The 27,887-nt window shown below is 38.7% G+C and overlaps 1 protein-coding gene across 2 annotated transcripts in view; it reads left to right on the top strand.

Moving 5' to 3' along the window:
* Positions 1-12,352: 12,352 nt before the first annotated feature.
* The window catches only part of filip1l (filamin A interacting protein 1-like), a 138,206-nt gene continuing 122,671 nt past the window's right edge, over positions 12,353-27,887 (top strand). For both annotated transcript variants that reach the window (XM_036563149.1, XM_036563150.1), the window contains exon 1: positions 12,353-12,658. The gene's annotated coding sequence lies outside the window, so the exon portion shown is untranslated. The remainder of the gene's footprint in view (positions 12,659-27,887) is intronic.

Raw genomic sequence — 27,887 nt, 5'->3', positions numbered from 1 at the left:
TCCAGTTTTGCTTCTGAGTCTGCACTATAATGGTAACGATTTGTAATTATAAAGATTCTCTATGTTACATATAATTTACTTTGACCAAGGCTGTGTTAAAAGGGGATGACACCTGTGGGTACTCTTACCACACTCTCTCCTCTTCTCCCTCTTTCTTTTCTCTCTATTTAATTTTAGCCTGCTGATTTTCTTATCTTTTCTTATCTTGTCTTTTTATAAGCCTTTGCACATGAGGTATCTGTATGCTTATGTAAACATAATAACCTGTTTATCTTAATTTTTCTTTTTTATGTTCCTGTAATCCTGAAAAAAAATCTCCTTATTAAATTTTATAATTTATTTTACTTTGAAATTCAATGTGTGGTCTTTTCTTTTTGTTTTTTGTTGTATACCGCAATACAGAAATTATGAATGGGAGTTTTTCATAAATTTCTGTTTTTTCCCCTCTATTATACTGGGGTAATTACCCAACAGCTTTTGGTGTTTAAAAGGATGAGCAATTCCAGGATCTGAGTTTCCACTGGGGGATCAAGAGGCTCATTTTGTCTCACTGCGTTACTTTGCATTCTCTCACTTTTTCCCAGTGTTTAAGGTGGTGCACCACTGCAGCTGGTTAGTAATGAGATAATAATTGTGAAACAAGACAAAAGAACAGTAAAACAAAAGCTAGGGAATGTATAATATATTGGGCCCAAGGGAAAGTTAAAAGGTTGCAGTATAGTTAAAATGATGCTTACTTGGTCATAGGCATCAGTTCATTCAAAGTGATATTGGCTTTTTTATACCCTTTTTGTTCTCACTGAAGACCATGTTTATTTTTTGGGTCAATTTTGATTAAGAACATAATCTGAAAACTAAGTTTTTTTACCACTACAGGATCCTTTCTTTTGTTCATCTGTGTGTTAAAGAGAATGTGTGAGTAAGTCTGTTATCTCTGCTGAAGCTGTGAGTGTATACACATGCAAAATTTGTGGGCTGGCGTTTGGTATAGTCTGTGTTGCTATGGTGACCAGCAGTCTAAACACCAATCTTCAGGGTTAAAGGGTGAATTAGCAGTTATCATTAACTCCAGCGTTTAAGACCATTTATTGTTAAAACTGTGTTAGAACAATCAGCAGAGCTTTATTTTACTGCAAAGGAGGATGTGGCATGCGCCCGCCCCCCGGGCCCCGACGATGACGGCCACCCAGCAGCGACGAACCTCGGCCAAGACGGCAGGGAGAGAGCCGCGAGTGGGGAGGGGGCGGAGCGCAAAGCCCGAGCTCCTCCGAATAACCCGAGTGACGCGAGTGACGGCGGGAGGAGGAGGAAGACGACGACGACGGTGCCGGCAACGAGAGGCAGCAGGGCAAGGAGCCGCTCCATTACACCTCACGTTCGACCCGGGCGGCTGAGCTGCCAGCTGGGGGCGGTGACAAGGAGGCAGAGCAGCGAGCTCTCGTTCCCTCCCTCTCGGCTCAGGTGCTCGCGCTGCCCTTAATGAGAGCCAGCTGATGCTGATCTGGCTGGCAGCGTGAGCGCCTTTTAAAAGAACTGAGAGGGAACAGAGAGGGAGAGGGACACGCAGCAGCAACAAGGACTGAAGAGCTGAAAAGCTGAGGATAAAGGACTGAAAAGTCTAGCCAGCCTAAGCCACTGGAAAGTGGCCAGCATAGTTTGGTTGTTTTGAGTTGTGTTTATTTTGTGGTGTGAATAAAAGAAATATGGCTGGTGTGACACTGAACCCTGCCTCCAGCATCCTCCTTGAGCCCGGGGTAGCACAGGCCGTGCTACAGAGGATTTTTAAATTTTTTCATAAAAATCTAATTCTGCTGTGGAGCCACAACAGGGCAGTAAAAGAGCTGTGTGTTGCCACACCCCTGAGTTAGACTGATAAAGTCAGCAGTTACCAATTGATGATCAATGCTGAATGAAAGCATATACCAGAACTTACCAGCTCTCAATATCAGTTTCTGTCGTGTTTTTGTATATTTTACTTACAATGAGGTTTTTTTTTTTGTATTAAATTGATGTGTGTATTCTTACCTGTATTCCTAAAGGGGAAAAAAAAGAATACTGTGGACCCAAGTGCCACTTATGGATTGACTCCAAAAATGTATGTTCTCATTTAATGGTACTCATTCATAGGATTTTAAAGAAATACTGTAATATTGCTTTAAATATACTACAGATAACATTACTATACAATTTTCCCCACCGCCCAACCCTGCCAGCCCAATCCACAGGAAACTTACTCAAAAGTTTGTCAGCCCTACAGAAATGCTAACAGTTTGGTATTGTGCAAATCTTAGTTAACCTACCTGCTTTTGAAACTTCCCTCCGAACATGTTTGGGTGCAACAAAAAAAAAAAAGAATACTTATGGATTGACTCCAAAAATGTATGTACTCATTTAATGGTGCTCATTCATAGGATTGTAAAGAAATTGACTGTGGTGAGGATTTCGAAGAGGCAAGAAAAAAATCTGATTAGAAGAAGCTGGGATGCTCCAAGCTGTATCGTGGATATCATGCTAAATAACCTTGGCTAGAGGTCAGTTAAAGCTATAAAAGTTTTGAGCTATATAAAAGTATGTAAGTTTATAAAAAGTTATGAAAGCAATAGCAGTTCTAGTATGTAAATATAAGATGGTTACCAAAGCAATAACACACCAAAGGAAGAAGTACACTGACATTAGCAGTGGCATTCAGCGGTGGATAGAACGTTGGATCATGTACAAAGCTAGCTAACTAGCTAGAGAGTTTACCATTTCAAACTAAGCTAGTCGACTAGGCTAATACGCTAACTTGCGATTTCAACGTTAAGAAAAAAAGGAAAGAACGGTACACTTGCAACGAGTTGTATACTTCATGACACAAACTTCACTCGTTTACTTACCATATTCATCCTCGGTATATTTTGCTGGCGCTTTCCCAGACCGTTTCACTCTCTTGCTCGCCATCTTCTCATTGCCCCTTGCAGGAACTTGGCGCGATTCTTACTCAACTTCCTGTTCGCGGGGGTGCATGGTTTGTAAAACAGTGACGGGCTGTCTCTCAAATCGAATACGAAGCTCAGGTGGGTCTTGAATGTCTTTGCTGTTATCCCAGTTTGTGAAACCGTCTAAAGTAGGTGCAATTCCACAAATTTGTACTTTTTTTAATTTATTTATGATATTTGAACTCCCCTCCATGATGTTGATGGTACGCACACTTCTTTCCCACTTCTTAGTATCCAGTTTTTTTTTGGTCGCATTAGCTCTGTTTAGCGTTACAGAGACATTGCTCTTAATCAGAGAATTATTACACCTTCTAATTCATGTCCCTGGCAAAAGAAACGTTAAGCTCATCAAATGGCTTCAAAAAAGAAAGCTGCTAGCAAAGACAGTCAAGTGCCCGAGATGTAGTCAAGATATGAAGATGAAAAAACAAAGTAATACTTCAGATGGCCTTGTGTGGTGGGTGTTTTTTGTTTTAATCTTGTTTTAATATTACTTACATACTAGATGAACATTGACTCACTAAATGAACATTGACTCAGAAAATTCAGTGGAAGGCTGTGGTTCTTTTTGTAATAAATTTTGGAGCATTTCATATTACAAGGTAGCTATATTGCACTACATTGAACTGAAATGCAAAAGCCAGTTTTAAATGAACTAAAATAAAAATACAGATGACGGTTATTACACATTATAGGCCACTATATTTTTAGTTTCCACTTTTTTCTCATGCTTTTACAGGGAATGCCGGCATAAAAGTCACAGAGGCAAGAAATACAGCCGGACTCTGAGAGTGGGATCTTTTTTGAAAAATCCAAAATCAGCTTGTTGACATGGATGACATTTGTTTACAGGTAAGCCTAAAATAATGGAATGTGTAATGCAGTGATTTAACTGTAATAGCTTTTGACACACAGTATGCCAAAACCTGATGATTAATCTTTTTAGACAAATTAAGCCTTTCACACTTTCACATAGTATTTTCTGATATTATGCCTGTAGAGTCTCTATTAAATCTTGCAACTGTATAAACTTTCTTTTCTATACTGTAGAAGAATATTTTCTGTTTAAAAGTAAATAAACACTGGCCAGGTCCTTCATTAAGTCCACCTCCTTGTTTCTACAGTCACTGTCACTTTGTCACTTTGTAGTTCTACAATTGCAGACTGTAGTCCATTTGTTTCTCTGCATACTTTGTTACCCTTTTCTTCAATATTCAGGACCCCCACAGGACCACCACAGAGCAGGCATTATTTGTGTGGTGGTGTGTTAGTGTGTGTTGCACGGGTGCAAGTGGATCAGACACAGAAGTGCTGCTGGAGTTTTTAAACACCTCAGTGTCACTGCTGGACTGAGAACCAAAACAGCACCCTGTGACTGCTGATGAAGGACTACAGGATGACCAACACAAATTGTGCAGAAACAGATGAGCTACTGTCTCTGACCTCTGACAAGGTGGACCAACAAGGTAGGAGTGTCTAATAGAGTGGACAGTGAGTGGACACAGTGTTTAAAAACTACAGCAACACTGCTGTGTCTGATCCACTCGTACCAGCACAACACACACTAACACACCACCACCACATCAGTGTCACTGCAGTGCTGAGACTGATCCGCCACCCAAATAACACCTGCTCTGTGGGGGTCCTGTGGAGGTCCTGACTGTTGAAGAACAGGGTAACGATGTATGCAGAGAAACAGATGGACTACAGTCTGTAACGGTAGAACTACAAAGTGCTCTTATATGGCAAGTAGAGCTGGTAAAATGTGTAGATACAAGGTAGGTGTGTATTGTAGCACTTTAATGCAATCACACACACGCACACTCACATTTACTAAACTGCTTATCCTTCTGGGTCATGGGGGGGGGAGCTGGAGCCTATCCCAGCGGTCACTGGGCGGAAAGCAGGTTAAACCTCACCAAATTGTGACTAACTTGGCAATGGAATGTATCTGTTAAGTGATTAGAGATAAGCTTTTCTGGAGGTTTCATAGTGTCATTTATAATGTTGAATTTTGGGGTTTGTTGTTTCTGCTTAGTGGTGATTGTGCTTGTCTAATTATTAAAAATACCTGATACATTAAATGGACCAGGTTTTCTCAAGGCTTGCGCCTCAGGCAAATTGACATGATGCAAGATGGGATTGCAAGAAGCTCAAGGACGCTTTGTCTGTGTCCCGAACACTGACTGGTAGGTTATTCCAAAGCTGGGGGGCGTTGTATGAAAAGGCTGTTCCCCCCTGACGTAACTTTATTTATTCTAGGTACTAATAATGAGCCCGGTACTAATAATTCTTCCCAAAACTGTTCCCACAAAATTGGAAGCATACAATTGTCCAAAATGCCTTGGTCTGCTGAAGCATTAAGATTTCCCTTCACTGGAACTAAGGGTTCTAGACCATCCCCTGAAAAGCAACCCCATAGCATTATCCCTCCTCCACCAAACTTTACAGCTGGTATGATGCAGTCAGGCAGGTAACGTTCTCCTGACATTAGCCAAACCCAGACTCATCCATCAGACTGTCAGATAGAGAAGCGTGATTCGTCACTCCACAGAATATGTTTCCACTGCTCCAGAGTCCAGTGGTGGTGAGCTTTACACCACTCCATCCACCTTGCTTTCTAACAGTTCTGCTTTATTCTTCCGAAACAACAGGTCTTGCTTCATTGGCGGGATTTTACTGCTTCCTACTAAAAAAGCATTTGAACAAAGCAACAGAGTAAAAACAACTTATAGCAACAGCAGACTAAATATAAGCTAAGTTTTGCAGCTCTGAAACCCATGGTGTCATCCAGTGGTCACACCCTTATCTCTAAGACAAGCACAGATGCGCAAGCTGGGGATGAATGGTCAGGCACATGGAAAAATTGACACGGAGTTAAAACTGTAATTGTACTATTAGATTAAAGAGTGTTAAGACTGCTGTATTATTAGGATTAAAAATAATGTAATAGAAAAATCTTAAGTATTTTTAAAAGACAAGCTGCTTATTACTTCTGCATTGACTTACCATTCTCACTGCTCTCTTCCACATCCTTGGGGTTGCCTTGTCCTTTGCGCATGTTGTACACGGACATCTAGTTAATAATGGACAAAATATAAACTTAATAAATGTTTTTTATTTGTTATATATGGATATTCAGCTAAAGTGCATAAAAAAGTACCCACCCCTATCCTGCATTGTTCCTCTGAATGTATATAAAATAACCATTTCATGTAATAACTTCTTGTGAGGGAGCTTTTAGAGGTGGACGTCTGGTTCCTGTCACTGCCGCTGTGAACAATTCTGACTTCTGACTTTCGAGAGCCGGTTGTAAGTTTCTCTAGAACGGAGCATTTCACACCAAACCACTCTGAATGACTCTATTTACATCCTAATTTAATTACCAAAAGTTGGTGGAATTCCATTTTGCAAAGTCCTTCAGTTAATCAGTGTCAAAAAGCCTGATTAAATTCACTGTGATTCATTGTTATTTAAAAATAAATTGTGAAAAATGGGGGTGAATATTCAATTAAATTGAAGGCACTGCAGCTACGTTAGCTAAAACTCATTACATTAACGTTAGCAGGTTAGCTAGTTAACTAACGTTAAAGCTGGAGAGTTAGCTAGATAACTAAATTTATGCTTACATCTAGCTTAATACCCCATATTAGAAAGCAACTTAGAAAGACTTAATAATATTAAGTTACACCCATAGTAAAATAAATATACAAAACTGGCCTCATAAAAAACTTTAGCTAGCTACCTACAGGGTATTACCCACTACCATTAGTTTCTATGTTTCTATAGTCTCTAAAACATCTTTGTTCAATGTCATGCATTCAACATTTTGAGTTTTCCAGTTAAGTTACAGCTACAACCTCACTAACTTTGCCTTTTCCAAACGGCAAACATTGCAAGTACAGCTCTGCCTAATGTTAAATGATTAGCCAGCTAGTTTCTACTGTTAGGGACAGCTGCTTTAATGTTACTAGAAAAAAAGATATTGTTTTAAATCGCACTGTCAAGCCAAAAATGCACACTTACCTTTTGTGATGTTTATCTTCACAACTTCTCAACTTTCGGTTGACCCTTCTTTTACAAAAACTCCTGGCCGGCATCAGTGGTTAATAATGTGCCTGGCTCTTTGAGTGCTTATGATCCTGCTTCTGCTTGGTGCGTGTCCTGTCAATCACAACCGTTAGTTTTTCTGATTGGACAAATGCAGTCTTTTGCCCAGAACCACAGTGCGTCATAACAGTCCCTACCAAAATCAAATTCCACCTTTAGGGAGCTCGTATTGTCTATGTGAACAGTTATGACTAATTTACCAAATAAGCTGATTCAGAAGGTTTATGTTAAGGAGACAAAAAGACATCACTAAAGCTTATAGAAATGGATGCAGAAGGAAAGTCTTTTGAAAAGGAAAATTAAATGTAGCAAATCCAAGAAAAGACTGAAGATGGTCCCTCATAATTGCAAAGATGGTTACATATGGTAGCTAAGTAAACCTACATTTATTGTGCAATCTTAAATTCTTAAGTTAACTACATATTTATTTTAAATCATTTTTACAAAGACTGGACACTTTTGGCCATTTTGGTATGGTTATACAATTTGATTTATTCTTACTGATTGATTGATTGATTGGGGGCAGTGTGACTACATATCATCGCTGTCCAAAGAAAAACAAGTATCTCCAAAATAGTAACTTTACAGAAGAATGCAAAACCATTCTTTACCTTTAATGGAAATGTAAAAATATTTTATACAAAGCAATTTTGGAGTATTTCTGTTGGTCCAATCATCATGAAATTTTCACAGAATGTGAAGGGCAGCTGCTGCTCTCAAATGATGTAGAAAAGTCAATATAAAAAAAATGATATACATGTTTTTTTTTGGACAGCGATGACATGTAGTTGTTAATCTGGCTAATAATAATGGTATATCTGGCTGTTATTCATGATATAAAAGCTACAGTTACTACTAATGTACAGCCACCATGGCCAATCCTATCACAATTGTTTTTCTGTTTACAGCAGTAGCCTTATCAAAGATACATAAAAAAAAAAACCTTACACAATTTGCTGACATATTATTTCAATGATTTTTAAAATTATAATTGTATTACAATTCCTTCAGTCTCAAGGCAAATTCTTGAGGGCTGATTCTTTAAACTTACAAAGTGCACTTATATGGTTGGTGTCACTGATAAAATGGCCACAGAGTGTAGCTGGCAACTATTTTAACAGTTTAAACATATATTTATAGGAAATGTAAGACGCCATGCAGAACAGCAAAGAGTGTCAGAACTAGGAGCCTTTTTTCATACACAGGTGTGATCAGGCCATGTCACTATTCCACATGAATATCTGCAATATAATTAACTAAAACTGTCAGCTACAAAAACATCATATACACCGATCAGCCATAACATTATGACCTTATTTCTACATCCTTGTTTCTACGCTCATTGTCCATTTTATTAGTTCCACTTACTATATAGGTGCACTTTGTAGTTCTACAATTACAAAATGTAGTCCATCTGTTTCTCTGCATACTTTGTTAGCCCCCTTTCACCCTGTTCTTCAATGGTCAGGACCCCCACTGGACCAGCACAGAGCAGGTATTATTTTGGTGGTGGATCATTCTCAGCACTGCAATGATACTGACAAAGTGGTGGTGGGTTAGAGTGTGTTGCATTTGTACAAGTGGATCAGACACAGCAGTGCTGCTTTTAAAAACTGTCCACTCACTGTCCACTCTATTAGATGCACCTGCGTTGTTGGTCCACCCTGTAGATGTAAAGCCAGAGATGATAGCTCATCTCTTGTTGTACAATATGAGCTAATCATCCTCTAGTCCTTTATTGGTGGTCACAGGATGCTGTCCACAGGACGCTGTTTGCTGTATATTTTTGATTGGTGGACTATTCTCAGCCCAGCTGTGACACTGAGGTGTTTAAAAATTCCAGCAGCACTGCTGCGTCTGATCCACTCAGACGCAACACACATTAATGTTCTTTGGTTTAAATTTTGTTGACTTTAGGTAGCGATTCTAAATAAGTTTTAGAAAAGAAAGGACAGAGAATAATTTCCGAGTAAAGTTATAATGCAGAATTGGACTATAAGACTATAATATAATAATGTTTCCCAAAATGTTCAATTATATATTATTTAATGTCATGTTTTACAAAATATGTTATAAATATAATTTTTCACAATACATATCATGTATGATGACTGATAAGGAATGTTTTACTGGTTTCAGTGGTGTTTCTCTTCTTTCTTTTTATTTTTTTTATAAATTCTTAAAAAGTCTTGTATCCGTCTCAGTCTTGTCTTGGTGTCACCATTCCTGTTGTTGTTGTTGTGGTTGTTATTTAGTAGTATAAATACATAGGGAGTCTGACATTTAAAATTATAAGCATTTTAGAGTTCTATTGAACTAAGTAATCTTACATTTAACAGTTGTATGGGACTGTTATTGTGATAGCTTTGATGTTTCTGTTGAGTGTGAGTGAGGTTTTTGAGTGCTGTGTATGGAGAATGATAAATCCTGCGTTCTCAGTGGATTAGTTTAATAATTCTATTAATACTTTAATTCTGTCTGTTCGATCAGACTCATGGCAGACCCCTACTATGAGACCCCTGATTCAGATAAAGGACTGTTCTATTCAGCACTACAGCACTAATGTAGAGACACAGTTAGCTAGGCTAAGTAGGTTTGGTGCTCCACTCTGATGTCCATTTAATCATGTTGTTTTAGAATAGTAAGTGTGTTAGTGCTTTATTAAATCTGAAGCTGCTGTTTATGTTCTGTTATGAATGCATGCTTGCTAGCTAGTTAATTTAGCTAAGCTTAGCTGTGTGCTAAGCTTATGGGCAGTAAAACATTGTGCCTTATGAAACATATGAAACATAAAGACATGTAATTAATGTACTAGCAGAACATACTGTGATCAATTTCAGCTCTCAGACTTTTTTGTTTAGTAGTAATGACATATTTTGATTTTGTTTTGTTTGGATGTGCTGTTCCTAATATTCCTAACTCAGGAATATTTTCACATTTTGACTGTTCAAATAAAAAAGGACTCAATAAACTTATCCTTACTTTTTCAAAATGTCTTTTTTTTAACTTACTAGTACTTTTTGTATTATAGTCATTTCTTTGAGGATTTCTATTTCAATTTGTTTCACTTTACAATACTGTTCCAGATCATCATTAACTCCTAGTTCATTGGTAATGAGTTACCATGTGTTTTATTTTATAATACTGCTCTTGATCATCATTAACTCATAGTTCATAAGTAATGAGTTACCGTGTATTTCATTTTATAAATACTGTTCCTGATCATCATTAACTCCTAGTTCATTAGTAATGAGTTACCATATGTTTCACTTTATAATACTGTTGCTGATCATCATTAATTCCTAGTTCATTAGTAATGATAACTCATTACTAATGAACTAGGAATTAATGTGTTTCACTTTATATTGTTCCTGATCATCATTAACTCCTAATGAAGAACACAGTAACACTTTGCTCATTAGTAATGAGTTACAATGTGTTTCAAGTTATAATGTTGTTCTTGAAGATCTTTAACTCCTAATGAAGGACAACGCCTTATTCATTATCTAACAGTTAGTAATTGCATAATCACTTGGTAATATTTAGAACCAAATGAATTTGAAAGTAGGACACATACACAACCATATCTCTGTGAGCCCTCTCTTCAACTGACCCTGCCCTCAAGAGAACTTTGAAGGATAACTTCTGTTCAGAAGAAACAACACTGGTTCACAAGCTTCTGTATCAAAAATAGTGTTTTCTAGTCTAAAGAGGTAAGCAGACTGATCTACTGAATACTGTAGAGTTTTAGCAGTTCTCCTATTTGTAGGCTGATGTGCAAAATAGTTCACATTGTCAAATATGAAAATGTGCATTAGCCTTTTAAGGTTTCTGATCAAAACATGAGGGACACCAGACAGTACAGTGTGGTGTGACGCCCTGCCTTCTCTGAGGAAACCTGTTTCTATGAATAACAATGGAGGATAAAATCATTTATATTTTAGAGACTGCACACTGTTTTGTGCATTTCAGTACTGTTAGAAGTGTTGTAATACATTGCATCAGTTAGTAGTTCACCAGGAACCTTGTAAGACTTCTGAGCAATGAATGTTGATTTGATCATTAATTCATGAGTAGTTATTCTAAGAAACAATGGTTACTAAGTAATTCTCTATGAGACTCAGTTGTTATTGCTTAGTTAATAGTGAACTACCCTAATCATTAGTTCACTATTACCTACTGAGTAGTTAACTAGTAGTCCTTTGTAGTTAATAGTAGTACTACTCATGTTGTTCCTGCTTAGTTCCTGATTAGTTGCTTATTAACTACGAAACAGTATTGACATTTGTGAATTGTTACACTCTTGGTAGCTACCATTCATTGAGCTTTAACATAGAGGTCACCAGAGAAATAAGTGCACATGCCTATTAGTGTGTAACATTTTTATAAAAGCTGTTATTGTGGTCTTCTCCTTTTGTACTGACTGTACTGTATATCTTTTCTAATGTTTTACTATTATATAGAGCAAATTAATGAAGAATTGTAAAAATGATTGACATTGATATGCTCTCATCTATCATATACACAAAATATACTTTGGTAATGAAAGAACCAAAAATGTTTCTTTTTGTGCTCAGGGAGAGTGTGCAGCTACAAGAAATGAATTACTAGGAGCACATTCATAAGGGAGCTGAAAGTGCAACTGCAATTCCAAAATGTGCCACTAGAGGTGCACTCATAAGGGGCACTGAAAGTGTGGACCTGGATTTAGAAACTGCTGTTTGACTCTGTGAGCAGCAAACTACTGAAAGTAATAGCAAGGTGAAAAGCTACAGTTCCCCCTGATAGCCTGCACTTTGAGAGAAATACATAAGCTGCGAAAATGAGAGCAAGAGGGCTAGAATCGTGGAGGAGCTGGAACCATTGAGTTTACATGCAATATACAGCCACTGGTTAAAATATGTAATCACTGTTGCTTTTACTGGATATTGGTTAAGAAAATTGGAATCTGCATTTACCCTAAGAAAATCACTTGTCCAAAAGTCCAGGAAGGTGCGTTCCTGGAAGGTGTGTTCCTGGACTTGAGAGCATGGATGTGTGTAAGAGGGACGAAATTAAACAAATTAGAGGTACTCTACTGTCTTCTCTCTATATCTATAAATATCTGAGTTCCTGAGTGTACAGTCTCCTGACAAGGCCATCTGTCCAAATGACTCTGAGGGAAAGGGTGTGTGTGCATGAGAGCTTGGATGTGTGTAAGAGGGAGCAAGAGGTGTTATATTTAGCAGTGCCACTGATATCTGCATGCCAGGTCATGTCCTGTCTCTCCCTCCCTTTCTCCCTCTCACTTCTCTGTTCAGTCGTTCCTCTCTGCAAAAGGCTTTCTATTTCTCAGCAGGACCAGCAGGAACCTGCCTAATCCTGTCATTTACCCTTCACAGTATCTACACTCCTGTTACCTTACTTTCAGAGAAGCAATTTCCAGATAAGCAGTGAAGGAAAGAAGAACACAGGAGAATAGGAAGTGTTGCAAAGAAGAGTCTAATTCTTTATACTGGATTACATTTTGTAGGGTCCACTGTGTGCCACAGCTACAGCAGCTGGAAATTATTTACAGCCAAGAGCCAGAGGTAAGAATGACTGACTGAGACACACATGTGCACATCATATACACACACACTTGAATTAAGAGCTAACAAAGCTACATCAAGCTGCAAACTTCTTCCTCACTAATGAGTGCTTGAGCGGTGCATTACGCTCCACAGCTGTACTCAACACATTACTCATCTATGATTAGCAGGCTAGGCTTTGAAGAAAAAGCATAAAACATTATTTTTTTGCAAGTACACAAATATAAACCCAAAAAATATCTGGTTCAATAAAAACTGGAGCTGACAGGGAGATTGTCTGTTTATGCACTGCATGATAACACTGCTGCTAATTATTGTATTACTGCTTTTTCATTTTTGAAAAAAAAAGAAAAACATTCAGTTGTCACTGATCAATTCCCTTTGACTGAGGCTGCAACTCCTAATCACTTCATAGTTATTCCCTTATAGTATATTAACATATCCAATGCAGAGCCATAGCTCTACTATGTCACCAATTCAGAAAGATATTTTTGTGACAAAAGCTTGGGTGTGCATCTCCAAATTAGATCATTAGCATATTTATTACAGTTATTGTACTGGTAAAGGCAGGGTGTAATGAGTCAAAACAAATCAGACACTCGCAAAAAAAAAAAATAAAACAAACAAAAATATAGCCCCAAGCAGCAATGAGCAGGTTCAAGGGGTTGGTTATAACCAAAGACGTTTACCAAGTTTTGGTCAGATTGACCTTTTGACCTTTGTATAATGTAGTCTTTGAATGAATAAGCCAAAATACCCAACAAAGAATACAATTTATGACATAACATGTAATTAGAAAGTTGTTCATGTGAGTGACCTGAGTCGTACAGCACCATGTGTTTATCTGTTGACCTTGTAATAACATTGTAATAGCATTTTAATTGATTTTTAAGTGTTTTTGAGTGCTAAAGCGCCCCTAAGGTCAATCTGGACCAAAATCTGTTCTAAACTGAACTGCAAGCCTGCCCAAATAAGAAGATTTTCAGCCTGGATTTAAAAGTGACTAGTGTTGGCTTTTGTAATGCTTTCGGTGAACTGGTTTCATTTATGAGCAGCATAGTAGCTAGACACTGCTTCTCCATGTTTAGTCAACGTCTGGCAGGACTAGCTGACTACTTCCTTCTTCCTGCTAGAAATAAAGGCATGGATGAGTTTCTTCAGGTCTGCTTTAGTCAGAAATTCTCTGATCCTGTTAATGTTCTTAAGGTGATAAAATGCTAATTTACTTGGGCATGACTGCAACAATTGAGATTCAAGTCTACTAGTATACCAAGGTTATGTACTAATTCTTCAGATTTAAGTGCTCTCGAGTCCACATAGGCATCTTATCTCTGTCTCTCATTGCGAGTAAAATAATCTCTGTTTTATCTTTATTCAACTACAGAAAGTTTTGTTCTATCCAGTTAGTGATGTGCTCAAGGCACTTATAAAATGAGTCAAGTGGCCCATAGTTGTTTGAGGAGAGGGCCAAGTAGATCAGAATATCGTCTGCATAGCTGTGGTAGGATATCCCATAGTCTTGTAGTATTTGGCCAAAAGGAAGCATGTATAAATTAAAATACTCTCCAAAATGTCATTATAGAACAGGACCATGAGCTTCTAAACCATTCCAAAGCTCCTCAAAAAATACAAGCTCTGCTGCAGCCTTTGACAAAGATACTCCACATGGGTCGACCACCCAAGTATAGACAAGTATAGATCAATATAATCAATATAGACACCCAGATATTTATAAGACAAAACCTGAAATTTAGTATTATTGTGAATAAACACTGGACTGTGATTCCCAATTCCCTTAGTGTATTCTTAAAATTTAAGCTAAGGTGATTCTTATCACACCATTCCACAAATCCCTGTATCTCAGCAAAATAATTTGTGAGGTTGCAGTTTTTTCATGCTTAGCTTAAAACAGCAGTATCATCTGAAAATTTACACAAAACATTGTCTCGGAACATACTCAATGCAACATTGTGGCATCTCTGTACTTAAGGTTTTTAGATCTGAAAGACTTCTATTGACCTTGACCTGTTGTGTCCGAATTGATAGGAAGGAACAGTACCACCCTACAATGAAAGAATTGATCCTCATGTCTAACATTTTGTTGATCAGCAGATGGGGTTGTACTGTGTTAAAAGCAGAGCTAAAATCAATAAATAATAAATAAACATAAGATGTGATTGGTATAGTGTAGTGGGTAACATCCATCTGTGCTGTAGACTGGGGTTCATACCCCACCTAGTCAAGTGCCCTACACTACTACCATGTCTCCCTTGGGCAAGACTCCTAGCACTACCTTCACCTACCTGTGTAAAAATGAAATTGTAAGTTGCTCTGGATAAGAGTGTCTGCCAAATGCCGTAAATGTAAGATGTGGAGTTATCAAGATCATGTTTAAAAATCATTAGCATCAGGCTCACAAGAGTGTTATCAGTACCCCTTTTATGCAAACTGGAAAGGATCTAAAATACTGTTGACCTCCGCTTTCAGTTTAGAGACAATAAACATTTCTAAGCATGTTGCCATCACTGAAGTAAAAAAAAAAGCAGAAATCCCTTCCGGCCCAGTGGCCTTCTTCTGACAAAGTTTTGAAAACACGGACTGCACTGTAATTTGATCAATTACTAATCTTGGGCTTTGCCCATCACTCTTCAGTTGTGATCTAACTCCTGTGCTGAAGAAGCATTCCCTGAGTCAAATCTAAGGATTCATTTATTTCATTGGCTTTTCCCACCTCATTCACTGTACTAATGCATCTCCCTCCCTGTATCCATATTAGTCATAGTTTTTAAAACTTCTGACATTTCCCTAGATGTCTTATGACAACAGTGGTCCTTAATTTTATTTTTATATACAACCCCATTTCCAGAAATGTTGGGACATTATGCAAAATGTAAATAAAAACAAAATGCAATGATGTGCAAATTATTTAAGCACTATATTTAATTGAAAATAGTACGAAGACAACATATCAAATGTCGAAACTGAGAAATTTTATTGTTTTTTGAAAAATATATGCCCATTTAGAATTTGATGTCAACAACACGCTCCAAAAAAGTTGGGACGGTGGCAACAAAAGGCTGGTAAAGTTGTCTAATGCTAAAAAAGCAGCTGGTGGTTGACTGGCAACAGGTCAGTAACATGATATGGGTATAAAAAAGCATCTCAGAGAGGCTGAGTCTTTCAGAAGTAAAGATGAGGATGGATTCACCACTCTGTGAAAGACTGCACAATCAAATAGTGCAACAATTCAAGAATGATGTTTCTCAACATAAAACAGCAAAGAACTTCTTCTTTCTATCATCTACAGTACATAATAACATTAAAATATTCAGAGAATCTGTAGAAATCTCTGTATTCAAGGGATAAGGCCAAAAACCAGTATTTGCTGGCCATGATCTTTGGGTCCTCAGGCAGCACTGCATTAAAAACAGACATGATTCTGTGGTGGAAATCATTGCATGGGCTCAGAACCACTTCTAAAAACTACTATCTGTGAAAACAGTTCATCGCTGCATCCACAAATGCAAGTTAAAACTCTAAAATGCAAAGAAGAAACCATATATAAACAGGATCCAGAAATGCTGCCACCTTCTCTGGGCCCAAGCTTATTTAAAATGGACTAAGGGGAAGTGGACAAGTGTCCTGTGGTCCAACAAATCAACATTTGAAATTCTTTTTGGAAATTATGGACACTGTGTCCTCTGGGCTAAAGACCACTCAGCTTGTTATTAGTACACAGTTCAAAAGCCAGCATTCATGATGGTATAGGGGTGCATTAGTGTACATGGCATGGGTAACATGCACATCTGTGAAGGCACCATTAATGCTGAATGATAAATACAGGTTTTGGCAACATCTGCTGCCATCCAGACAACGTCTTTTTCAGGGAAGGCCTTGCTTATTTTAGCAAGACAATGCCAAACTACATTCTGCATGCATTACAACAGCATTGCTCCATATTAAAAGAGTCCAGATGCTAAATTGACCTGCCTGCAGTCCAGACCTGTCACCACTGAAAACATTTGGCGCATTATGAAATGAAAAATACAACAAAAGAGATGCAGAAATGTTGAGAAGCTGAAATCCTATATCAAACAAGAATGGGAAAACATTTCACTTTCAAAACTACAGCAATTGGCCTCCTCAGTTCCCAAACGCTTACAGAGTGTTGTTAAAAGAAGAGGTGATGAAACATAGTGGTAAACAGGCCCCCGTCCCAACTTTTTTGGAACATGTTGTCGAAAGTAAATTCAAAGTGGGCATATATTTTTCAAAAAACAAAACAATTTCTCAGTTTTAACATTTGATATGTTGTCTTTGTAGTATGTTCCTTTAAAAATTTGGTTCACATGATTTGCATATCATTGCATCCTATTTTTCTTTCGGAATAATCTTAGTTTGAACATGGTCTACCTTCATAAAAGCCAACTTTTTATGATTGGTACAATCCTTCAATTCTTTTGTGACACAAGGCTTATTGTTAGGTTATACTAAAATATTGTATTCAGGTGCCGTGCCAGGAGTACTTCCTGGATCTGTATTCTTGCATGTGTTGGTCCTCGCTAAATTGCTGTTGTCTGTCGAAGAATATGAAGGCCAAATATTTTCACAAAGTTGTTCAACAATGTAACCTACCTTCAAAGATTGCTCCTGAGTCCATGGGAAAACAGCATAAAACTCCTGTTGTCACACAGTTCGCCAAAACCAGCATATGTCGTGTTGCTGGTATGCTGGTCAAAAGCAAAATCAGTGCATGTTGTATTTTGATGCTGGTATGCTGGTCACCTGCAAAACTCGTGCATGTTGTGTTTTGATGCTGGTATGTGTGTGTTTTGTGTGCTGGTTTTGTTAGTGGCCAGCAAACTAGCACCCAAACACAAAATATGCTGGTTTTTCTTTATTCACTTTATTAAAACAAACAAACAAAAAAAAAACTAGTATATGCAACTGTAAGGACAAAACCAGGGGTGCACAACTCCTGTCCAGGTGAGCCAGTGTTCAACACAAATTGGTAGTACCCTTACTCAAACACACTCACTAAACCTGGCAATTAACAAGTGATAAAGATGTTTTTCAGCAGGTAAATCATCAAACTATGCTGGATACTAGACCTCCAAAACCTGGACCTATGGAGAAAACTTTAGACACTCAACACTTTGACAGTCACAAAAAGATTGTCAAAGGGCTGATGTGACCGCAGATTTTTATTGCGACCAAGCAAGACCACACCTTATATATCTAATTAATATTATTTGTGAGAAAACTGAAGCCAATTAATTAAACAAGAAGAGCCAGCTGTGTTCCTTCTTCATTGGCATGAAATTCTCCAGCCATCGCTGCATATTTTTGTTTTTTCCACAAGAGCAAAGATAAATGAAGTGCATGTAAGATAGTAATGTCACTGCTTAAACTGGTCATGTGAGTTTTGTGCAAATGATGATGGAAGGGACACGTGAGGGCATCATTCAAAGATTAGAGCCTGTTTCTTGCTTGCCATAAGCTAAGCATGCTCGTGATACAAATTACTCGTCTGTCAAATGACTTGAGAAATTCAACAAAGCTGACATCAATTATTCTGTCTGGCCTGGCGTTTTCTGACATAAGGTGCCAAAAATCCATCAGTCTTTCTCGGATAATAAACAAATTTGGAAATATAGTACAAAGCAATTGCTTAGGGAAGCATGCAAACTATTGAAGCATGCAAACTATTGAATGATTAAATTGGTCTCCATGGGCCCCTACAATGCTTAATCTAATGCAAATTTACCTTACTATGACATTATTTCTTTCTATGATTGAAATAAAGAAAATGGCTTCAAACTACACATCTCACACATCTAAAACTCTGCAATTCCAAACAGTATGTTCCAAAACTGTACAGGAAATAAGGACATTTTACTTAAACACATCTTGGCCCCAGAATCAGGAAGGGCAATATATTCTCCGGCCACCAGAGGGACCATCAGTACTGAATGCAAATTATGACTTCAATTACACATACAGTCGTAGGCTTTACAATATTTATCTTGTCGCACAGAAAGTTTACATTTTATGTACTCCACTGAGCCTGACAATTCTGCAAATATAAGTCTTTAAAAAAAAGGTACATTTGTTCTGTAATTATTAAAAGTTTTAAAGGTTATGTTTTCTTACTATTTGAATTTTTATCGAATTAACGAAAAACTGGTCTTTGAACAATCTGTGGAGTCTGAACCTAAATAATTATTCAAAACATCATGACTTTTAAGCACAATGTGGCTGCAAGACTTGAGCAAATTAGCGTGGCCTGGCTTAGTCTTAAAAAACTACAAATACGTTTGCAATTATCGGATTATTTGAAAAATTTGTATAGAACGACAAGCAGAGAGTGTATTGTGAATTAATTTTGTATTATATTAATCAATAATCACTATAATTGAAAATTAAGAACTAGTTCCTGAAATGATGCTTGGTTCCTTATTGCTCTCTACCAATAAATTGTCTCAGCTCTTGCCAATGAGTAAAAGCCAGTCCAAGATTTATTCTTATTTGTCACTCCTTGCTTCCACCAACAACATCTTCTTTTATCTTTTGGCAGCCTCTGCCATGATGGCCATGCAAGGAATACCAAGCCTCCTTCTTCTTATAGATAGCTGAAGAGCCATAGCTGTCGGTGTGTGATGTGGTGCCAATAAAGCATTATGCAGTTCTAGGTTAAATAGTTAAATAGCAGTATAGCATTCCGGGCCTGGAGTGGCAATGACAGAGACACTATTCTCACTAATGTAAGTCAGTGTATCTCCAAAATGATTTTGAAGCTGCTTTTGAAGCTATTTTAAGATACAATTGTTACATAATGTTGATTTAATAGTTCTCCTCAATTCATGTAGCATATTAGCAGACAAGATAATGGTAGATGAACATATCCATATCTGATGATCACTTTTTAGAAGATATCCCTACATGACATCAACTGAAATCTGTATGGTGGGCCTTCCCACTCCCCTGGTTATAAACACAGTCTTTCAAAGTCTTTTTCACTGTTTTCACTTTAACATTGACTCCCACATTGATAAACCAGAAAAGATGGCCACATGTTCGCTTAAACACTTTCTCATTGGGTCATATATAAAGAATTTTTTTAATCAACTTATTTAAGATATTTAAGAAAGGAAATATATGTATGGTCAAGAAACTGAACCTCTCACTTTGGGTACCTTAAGGTCATGCTAACTTGCAGCCCCAGTGTCATAAAGAGCAAACATTGTGTTATTAACTGGCTGGTCTTCAGTTGAAGCAACAGAGTTAAATTTATTTTGGTGGTGGGTGGCTCTTTTCACTTAACAGAGTAAGTAGCTTTTAGAGGTGGTTGCCAAGCAGTGATTGGTAGGAAATCCTGTCAGTCATTTTGCAAATGGTCGATCTCTGTTTTTCAAAGCACATCTTAGTGGGCAGCAACCAATAAGCAGTAGGGTTTAATGGGGCGGAGGACAGCAGGTGCACAAATGATTCAGTGCCATTGATAACACATAACATATTGTGTTATTTCCAATTATTTTCAGTGATAGCTTACAGGATGGTAAAAACAGCAGAGGTCAGCCTCACCTACTGACTTGTACTGAGTACTGACTTGCTCCCTAGTGACACCTTGACCTCTCTCACCTGCAGCTCATTAACCCCTCTTTATAAGGACCTTCACTCATACTGGATCTCTGCTAAGTATTGCCAGTTCATCTGTGTACCAAGCCTTGTTTGTTCTCATCTGTTGGATTTTTTGGATTGCCTGGACCTTTTTCTGAACTCCTTGACTCTTTGTTTTTTTAACTCCCTTTGGTACCTTTGCTGTGTTGTGATCTATTCTGTTTTTTTGACTTTTTGGACTGACTCTGATTCTGTTTTTTGTGATTTTTGGTGTGTGTTTTGAGTAAACAGGAATCATGGATTCAAACCCATCTGGAGAGTCTTAATTACAGATATACTTCACTACTTATATACTAAACAAACCCAGGCAGATAATGAGGAATAGGTGTATGTGTAATCAGTAGTCCGGTGAAGCTGAGCGCTGATAGGTTGAGTAGGGTTACTTATACAAAATGCTCAGGAATTTACCTAACTCTTGGTTTACTCTCTCATTGTCCATTCGATTGAGGATGGTACCCAAACTGACATTTATACTCGGATGTTCACAAAATCCAGACCAAACTTTTGACGTAAACTGGGTACCGCAGTCTGACACAATATCCTCAGGGATTAGAAAAGTATGAAGTATGTGAGTGTATAGGGCCATGGCGGTGTCGAAAGTGAAAGGCAATGATTTGAATGGAACAAACCGAACACTACATGAGAAATAATCAATAATAGTGAGAATGGCTGTGAATTCTTCAGAAGGCGGTGAATCTGTGACAAAGCCTACAGCTATGTGTGACCTGGGACATTCAGGAACTGGGAGCAGGATTAGCTTGCCTGCAGGAAGAGCTTTAGGGGTTTAGCTTTGAGCACATACTGAACAAGAAGATACAAACCGGTGAACATCCTGTCTCAATGTCTCCCACCAATAACAAGTAGACAGCAATTGTTGTGTTCTAAATTTTCCCAGATGACCTGATCTAGGGGAAGAGTGTGCCAATGTGATCATGAAATTCAGTTGATTTTTGTGAGGGACATTTATTGGGAACAGTGAAGTTTTCTAAGGCTTGTAAGATCTCCTTGTCAATTTACCAGTGAATAGAGGACATTTGTACAGAGGGTGGCAAAATGGGTTCTGGTTCACGTGAGACCTCATTTTCTTCTTGATGAATATGGGGTAGCACCTCTGTCTTGGAGTTTCTAGAACCAGGACGGTAAGAAATACTGAACTGAAAACGAGAGAAAAAGAGGAACCAATGGGCGTGTCTGGGGTTAAGGCGTTGAACAGTGCAGATGAGTACCTTCCAGGCAATGGCGTCATTCCACGAGAGCTAGTTTCACTGCCAACAATTGGGTATGGTCCCCGATGCCATAATTACATTCTGCAGGTGAGATTTTGTGAGAATAAAAGGTGATGGGGAACAATTTTTCTGGCGTACCACTACATTGTGACAGTACAGCACCTAAACCTGTCTCAGAAGCGTCTACCTCTACCACAAATGGCTTGGAGGCATCAGGGTGTTTTAGGACTGGGGCTGATGTGAAAGCAATCTTAAAATTCTGAAAGGCTGTCTCAGCGGCCAGGGTCCAAATTAATTTCTTAGATGCTCCTTGGAGGAGAGCTGTCCGGGGAGCAGCTATGGCACTGAAATTTCTGATAAATGGGCAATAGAAATTCACAAAACCAAGAAACTTCTGTAGATCTTTAACAGAGTTTGGACTAGGCCAGTTAACAATTTCTTCGACCTTGTGAATATCCATAGTGACACCTTGAGCACTAATGGTATACCCTAGAAACAAGACCTGTTGTATATGAAATTCGCATTTCTCTCCTTTAACAAAGTCATTATCTAGAAGACATTGAAGTACTTGCCTAACGTGATTAACATGAGTGTCGAAACTGGGGGAATAAGTCAAAATGTCATCAATGTAAGCAATGACAAACTGACCAATCATATCTCTGAGAATGTCGTTGATGAACGACTGGAAGACGGGGCGGTAGAGAGCCCGAAAGGCATTACGGAATATTCAGAATGCCCTCTAGTGGTGATGAAAGCAGTCTTCCATTCTTTACCTTCTTTTACTCTGACTAAATTATATGCACTACGAAGATGAAGTTTAGTGAAGTATTAAGCACCTCTCAGCTGTTCCAGTGCTACGATTATCAGTGGCAAAGGGCAGGTGAATTTTGTGGAGATTTCGTTAAGGGCCTGGTAATCAATGCATGGTCATAAAGCTCCATCTTTCTGTTTAACAAAGAAAATCCTATAAGACGGGAGAAGTTGATGGACAAATGAAGCTCTGGGCTAGAGCCTCATTGATATGCTCTCCCATGGCTCTCTTCTTCTTGGGTTAAGGGTTATGGGGTTTCAATGGATGTAAACACGATTTTAAATTCAGGGGTAGTTAGACACTGGGACTGACAATAATTGGACTAGGCAGTGATTTCTCGAATAGATAGGGAGATCTGAGGATCATGTTGCTGGAACCAAGGGAGACCTAATATGAGGGAGAATTCAGATGAGTCTAATACTAAAAAGGGTAGTTGTTCTTTGTGGAGGAAGCTTGTTTCTAACTAAAGGGGTTCTGTGACGAAGGAGATGGGGTCCAGTCCAACAGGTCCTCCATCCAACACAGTGACCTTCATGGGTGTACGAAGATCCTTGACTGGAATCTGCAGTTGGGCCACCACGTTGGCATGGATAGTTTCCCTCTGCTCCAGAATCTATAAGCGCTGAAATGACAAGAGAAGACTGGCGGTAGCGTATGATAACAGGAAGGAGAACAGACTTTGAAACCAATGCCTTTATGGGAACACTCACCACATTAGCGCGTGAATGACCACACATTACCAGCCTGGATGAATTACACTACATGGGTGTAAAGTTGAAACTGGAGTTGAGACTAGAACAGGAGCTGGAGTTTACGAGGAGAACTCTTGTGCATAGGCCATTTTTGCACTTGTTTGTCTAGATGGATAGACAAATCAATGAGTTGGTCCAAATCCAAATAGGCATAGGCTTAGACTGCCACCAAGCGATTACCTTGTTACAGTTTGCACAACAGTTCTCCTTACTGAAAAACACAGCAATGTAGTAGAAAACCTCGACATTCGTCAGGGGATCCGTCAAATTTTTTCGGGCTTACTGACTGGAAAAACTGAATTAACATTGACTGTAGTGGTCTCCGTAGTAGGAGAGATTGGGACAGATACAGAGGTAGGTGAGCAAACAGAGAAGTTATGAAGAGTAGAAATGCCCCATGCCAGTTAGAAGCTGAGCAAGCTGGGCCTGCTGTTCAGATTGTTGTTGTGGATGGTCCCCAACAGACTGAGTAACCCCTGCCAATACCTGCTGGTGATGTCCCAGAAGTTGACTTTGGTTGTTTAAGATCTTCTGAACAGCCTCAGTTTCCGGCGTCTGCATGATGGTGAAGTATCCTGTAACGGTGGCAGATGGCAACAGACGCTCGTAGACGAGGCTGCAGTTAAGATCTTTAATAACAATACAATGATCCAAAAACACAGTCGAAAAGCCAGAGCAAAAAGTCAAAAACCAGAAATCCGCAACAAGACAAAAGGGTAAGGCAAAAATCAAGGTCAGGACAGAAAAAAAGGTCATCGGGAGTCGACAAAAAGACAAGGAGAGAATGCTCGGTATGCTCATAGTGAGACGATACTTCGCAATAAGCTAAACTAAAGCCCTGGCTTATATACTAAATTAACAGAGGCAGGTAATGAAGAACAGGCATGTGTATAATCAGTAGTCCAGTGAAGCTGAGCGCTGACAGGATGATCTGATAGAGTCACGTGAGGCAGCGAGGGGTTCTGGGAGTTGTGGTCTGAGGCGGCAGTGTCAGCAGTAGTTCCAGCCATGCCGGAGGGAGATGTGACACTTTCAAAAAAGGGAAGAAAATCCCCCACTTATTTCCAGTATTTGTAATTACTAAAAGTATTAAAAAGTTATTTTATTCTACTATTAAAGTGTCATTACAGCATTACCGTCTGTAGTATTCCTTACAAGTGTTGTGGGCATGTAAGTAAATATTAAACAACTGATAACTACATAGCTGTTAGTCAGTCAGCTCTTTTTTAAGGACCTCAGCAAGACGCAAGTGGCTGGTGCAAAACAGCAACTCAGGAACAATCCTCATTCTACTCTTGGAGCCACTTAACTGTTGCTTGATTGCCTTCCACTTTTGGTGTAGATGGTGCAGGCTAGTCTTGGGTCTATGTGGTGGTCTACACCCTGTTCTGCCTGTTTTAACACATGCTTTACAGTTTTTATCATTTTCTTTGCTAGCTCATTGGCTTGTGGATAACACAGGCTAGAATGTGTCATCTTTATGCTCCATGCTGTTGTAAACTGTCTCATTTTGTAACTAGAGAATGTAACATGGTCACGCATCATCTCTTTTGGCAAAAACCACCTTCATTTTGCTGACCACTCTGCTTGCTGACCACTATCCCTGAAAATGCTGAAAATGGGCATGCTCCACCATCTGTACAGTCATCATGCCTTTATTCACTGTATGCCCTGATGAGTATTATGACCCTGTCTCCAGTCATTAAGACTCTGTGTCTCATGGAAACTATGTGTCTAATGGGCCAGTACTGCTGATGTGTAAGATCAAGCTGATTTTTATGTTTTGAATGTCTTTTAGTTTCTGCAGTGTGCTATCATTTACAAACATTTATTTCAATTGTTGACTCCCTGTTAAGTTTCACTTGCCAGTATCCATCCTTTTTTATCTGAGATAGCAAAGACTTTCTTCTTGGTCAGCTTGCACAACATATCTGTTGTTGTCAGGATGGATAAGTGTTGGTGAAGGACTGCTTTGTTTAGGTCGTGGGGATCAAGACACACATAATGCCCCATTCCTCTTCTGTGTGACCGTAAGACTGTCAACCCATGCTGTGGGGTCAGTGACATGGGCTATGACTCTGGCCTGTAACCACTCATCCAGCTAGCTTTTCAGTCTGTTCATTACTGCTAGAGGAATTTTTCTGCAGCCATGAATGTTTGGTGGCACACCTGGATCCATGAATGTGATACTAATTGAGGTATTGCCCCAGTCCTTCAAATACTGAGACGAACTGAGCTATGAGATTTTCTTTTGATGCTGGGCTTTTTGCACTCAGTGACTATTCTCTTTACCAGCTGCGTTTGCTCACATGCTTCTCTTCTAAGGATTGGTGTGGATGAATGCTTTATGATGTAGAAAGGTAAACAGATGTGGGCCTTGCCTGTGTTGCACTGCAGTCTAGTTATGCTCACTGGTTTCAGTTTTGCTCCACCATATGCAGTCAGTCAGTATTGCAGAGGCAGGCTCCAACCATGCTGGTCCTCACAGATTTTGGAATATATCCAAAGGCAGGACGTTTGCTTAAACGCCTTAGTCCAACCTAAATTCACATACATGTTTCCAGTGTCAAAGCCTGAGTACCACGCCTTATCCACACTTTTAGCTATTTGGTCAGTGTGCAAAGTTCTAATGAACAGCATGTCTATGTCAAAATCTTTCTTTTGTACAGGGTTCTTGGCTGATTTGGAGGCTGTTTTGGTACAATGTTTTTATTTTCCACACATGGGAGAAGTAGCCCCATAGGCTGGACAGTGGAGAGGTTGATGACATTTGCTGTATTTTCGTCATGTTTGTTGTTGGTTAAATAGATATTTTTAGGTCATTTGTTTTGCTTTGTGTCTTTGCGTATTCTAATATTTTATCATAATGCTGTTTGCTATCCGGTTTCGACCAGAAAAGGATGGGTTCCCCTTTTGAGTCTTGGTTCCTCTGAAGGTTTCTTCCTCTTGCCCTTAGGGAGTTTTTCTGTGCCACTGTCACCATTGGCTTGCCCATGGGGGCTTGGAACCAGATTTTTCTGTAAAGCTGCTTTGTGACAACACCTGTTGTAAAAAGTACTATATAAATAAACTTTGATTTGACTTGACTTTGACTTTGAATTTTGCATGGTACAACTTCACTTTGCTCTCCCATTGCTTGCATATGAGTTCTTGCTACTTCTGCAGCCCTGAGTAAATCAATGCCTTTCTGAAAAGTTAAGATTCTTACAAAAGCTTCTCTTTCAGACACTGATCATTGATGCGGAACATGATTGTATCTCTAATCATGTCATTTTCTGCTCTGCCGAACTCTGAATTTTTACCTTTTTACTTCAGCTTAGTGACATATTTATCTATGCTAATAGCATAGCATAAGCCCAAAACTGGTGTCTTTCAAAGACAGTGTTCTTCTTTTTCAGCAGGCAGTATGTCTCAAATGCACTAAATGCTATTCTTTGTCCCTTCTTCTCAACCTCATGGCTTAACAGCCCACTTAGCCTACTGCTCACTGCTCCAAAATCCTGGTAATTACTCACCCTAATACACAATGATTTCAATGCAGAAACTGACCACTTCTGACATCATACAGTAGTCCTTAATAGTGGTGTGGGAATATTAGTAAATAAGATGAGTGACAACTAAATAGATCTTAGTCATCTTTTAGTACCTCAGCAAGATGCTACTGGATGGTGCAAAACAGCATCTCACAATTCTTAGAACCACGTTGCTGTTGCTCAACAGCACACCCTACTGTGGCTATGAGGTAACTCTTATTTCTGTTAGAATCAGAGCAGAGCACAATATACTATACTGCCTAACTAAGTAATTTTTAAAAATGAACATCATGCCCCTCAACAACACACCACCTACTTAAAATCCTTTCCTGCAGATGAGAGTAAATTATAAGTCTTGGGTTCCATTTCAATACTTTTTACATGTTCTCTCCAACTCGCCACTGGGATGCATGTCACATCTACATTACACAAGAGGCCACTTGCAGCACAAGGAGACAGTGATGAGAGGATTTTTCAATCACAGTGCTCTTGCCCATGGCTAGGTTAGCCTCAGTGTGCTAATCGGCTTGCTATGCAACTTTGCAATAAGGTTTGAAAAGTTTGAACATAATGTAGAAATGATGCTATAATAATGCTTTAATGCAGCTCTTCTACAGGGTTAAAGGCAGTATGGCATAAAGGGGTCATGGAAGCCCTCCTGTAGGAAAGTCCAGACTTATTCTAGAGCATTGTAAAAGAGGTCTATCTTATCTAAACTTTCAAAAGAATGACAGACCAAAAGCCATAAGTGAAAAAGGTACTTGTTCTCTGTAAGATATACAAAACAAGTTCCATCTCAAATTAAACGTGAAATCATGCCTGAGACATTGGAATGATCTTCAAAGGTGTGTTGCATTGCCTTTCTTTTTGTTGTTGCTAGCCAGCAGGCTAACAGAATAAGGTAATTAAGTTGTATCAGCAGTCATGTATAACAGAGTAGTTTGGAACCTCAAGTCCAGCAAATCAAATGTTATGGTTTTGAAATGTTAAGCATTTAACAGTTAACTGCTATGGCTTATAAGCAGCTTTCTCTGCTTTTTTAGGTTTTGGAAAATAAGATGTGTCAGGGAGCTATGATTCTAGGCAAGTGCCCATAATAAACTTCACTTGAGCTAATACAGTTATGGAATGGCCCTTAGCCTTAAAAACTAGTATAGAACTTTAAAATCTATTTTTTAATCTTTAAAAAGACACTCGTAGCCAGTGCAGCTCTTTCAAAAGGGGGGG

Source organism: Colossoma macropomum, unplaced genomic scaffold, assembly GCF_904425465.1.
Source record: "Colossoma macropomum unplaced genomic scaffold, Colossoma_macropomum, whole genome shotgun sequence".
In the NCBI taxonomy this organism is placed as follows: domain Eukaryota; kingdom Metazoa; phylum Chordata; class Actinopteri; order Characiformes; family Serrasalmidae; genus Colossoma; species Colossoma macropomum.
Note: the sequence above shows the minus strand (reverse complement) of the source record. Positions and strands in the feature narration are given on the sequence as shown.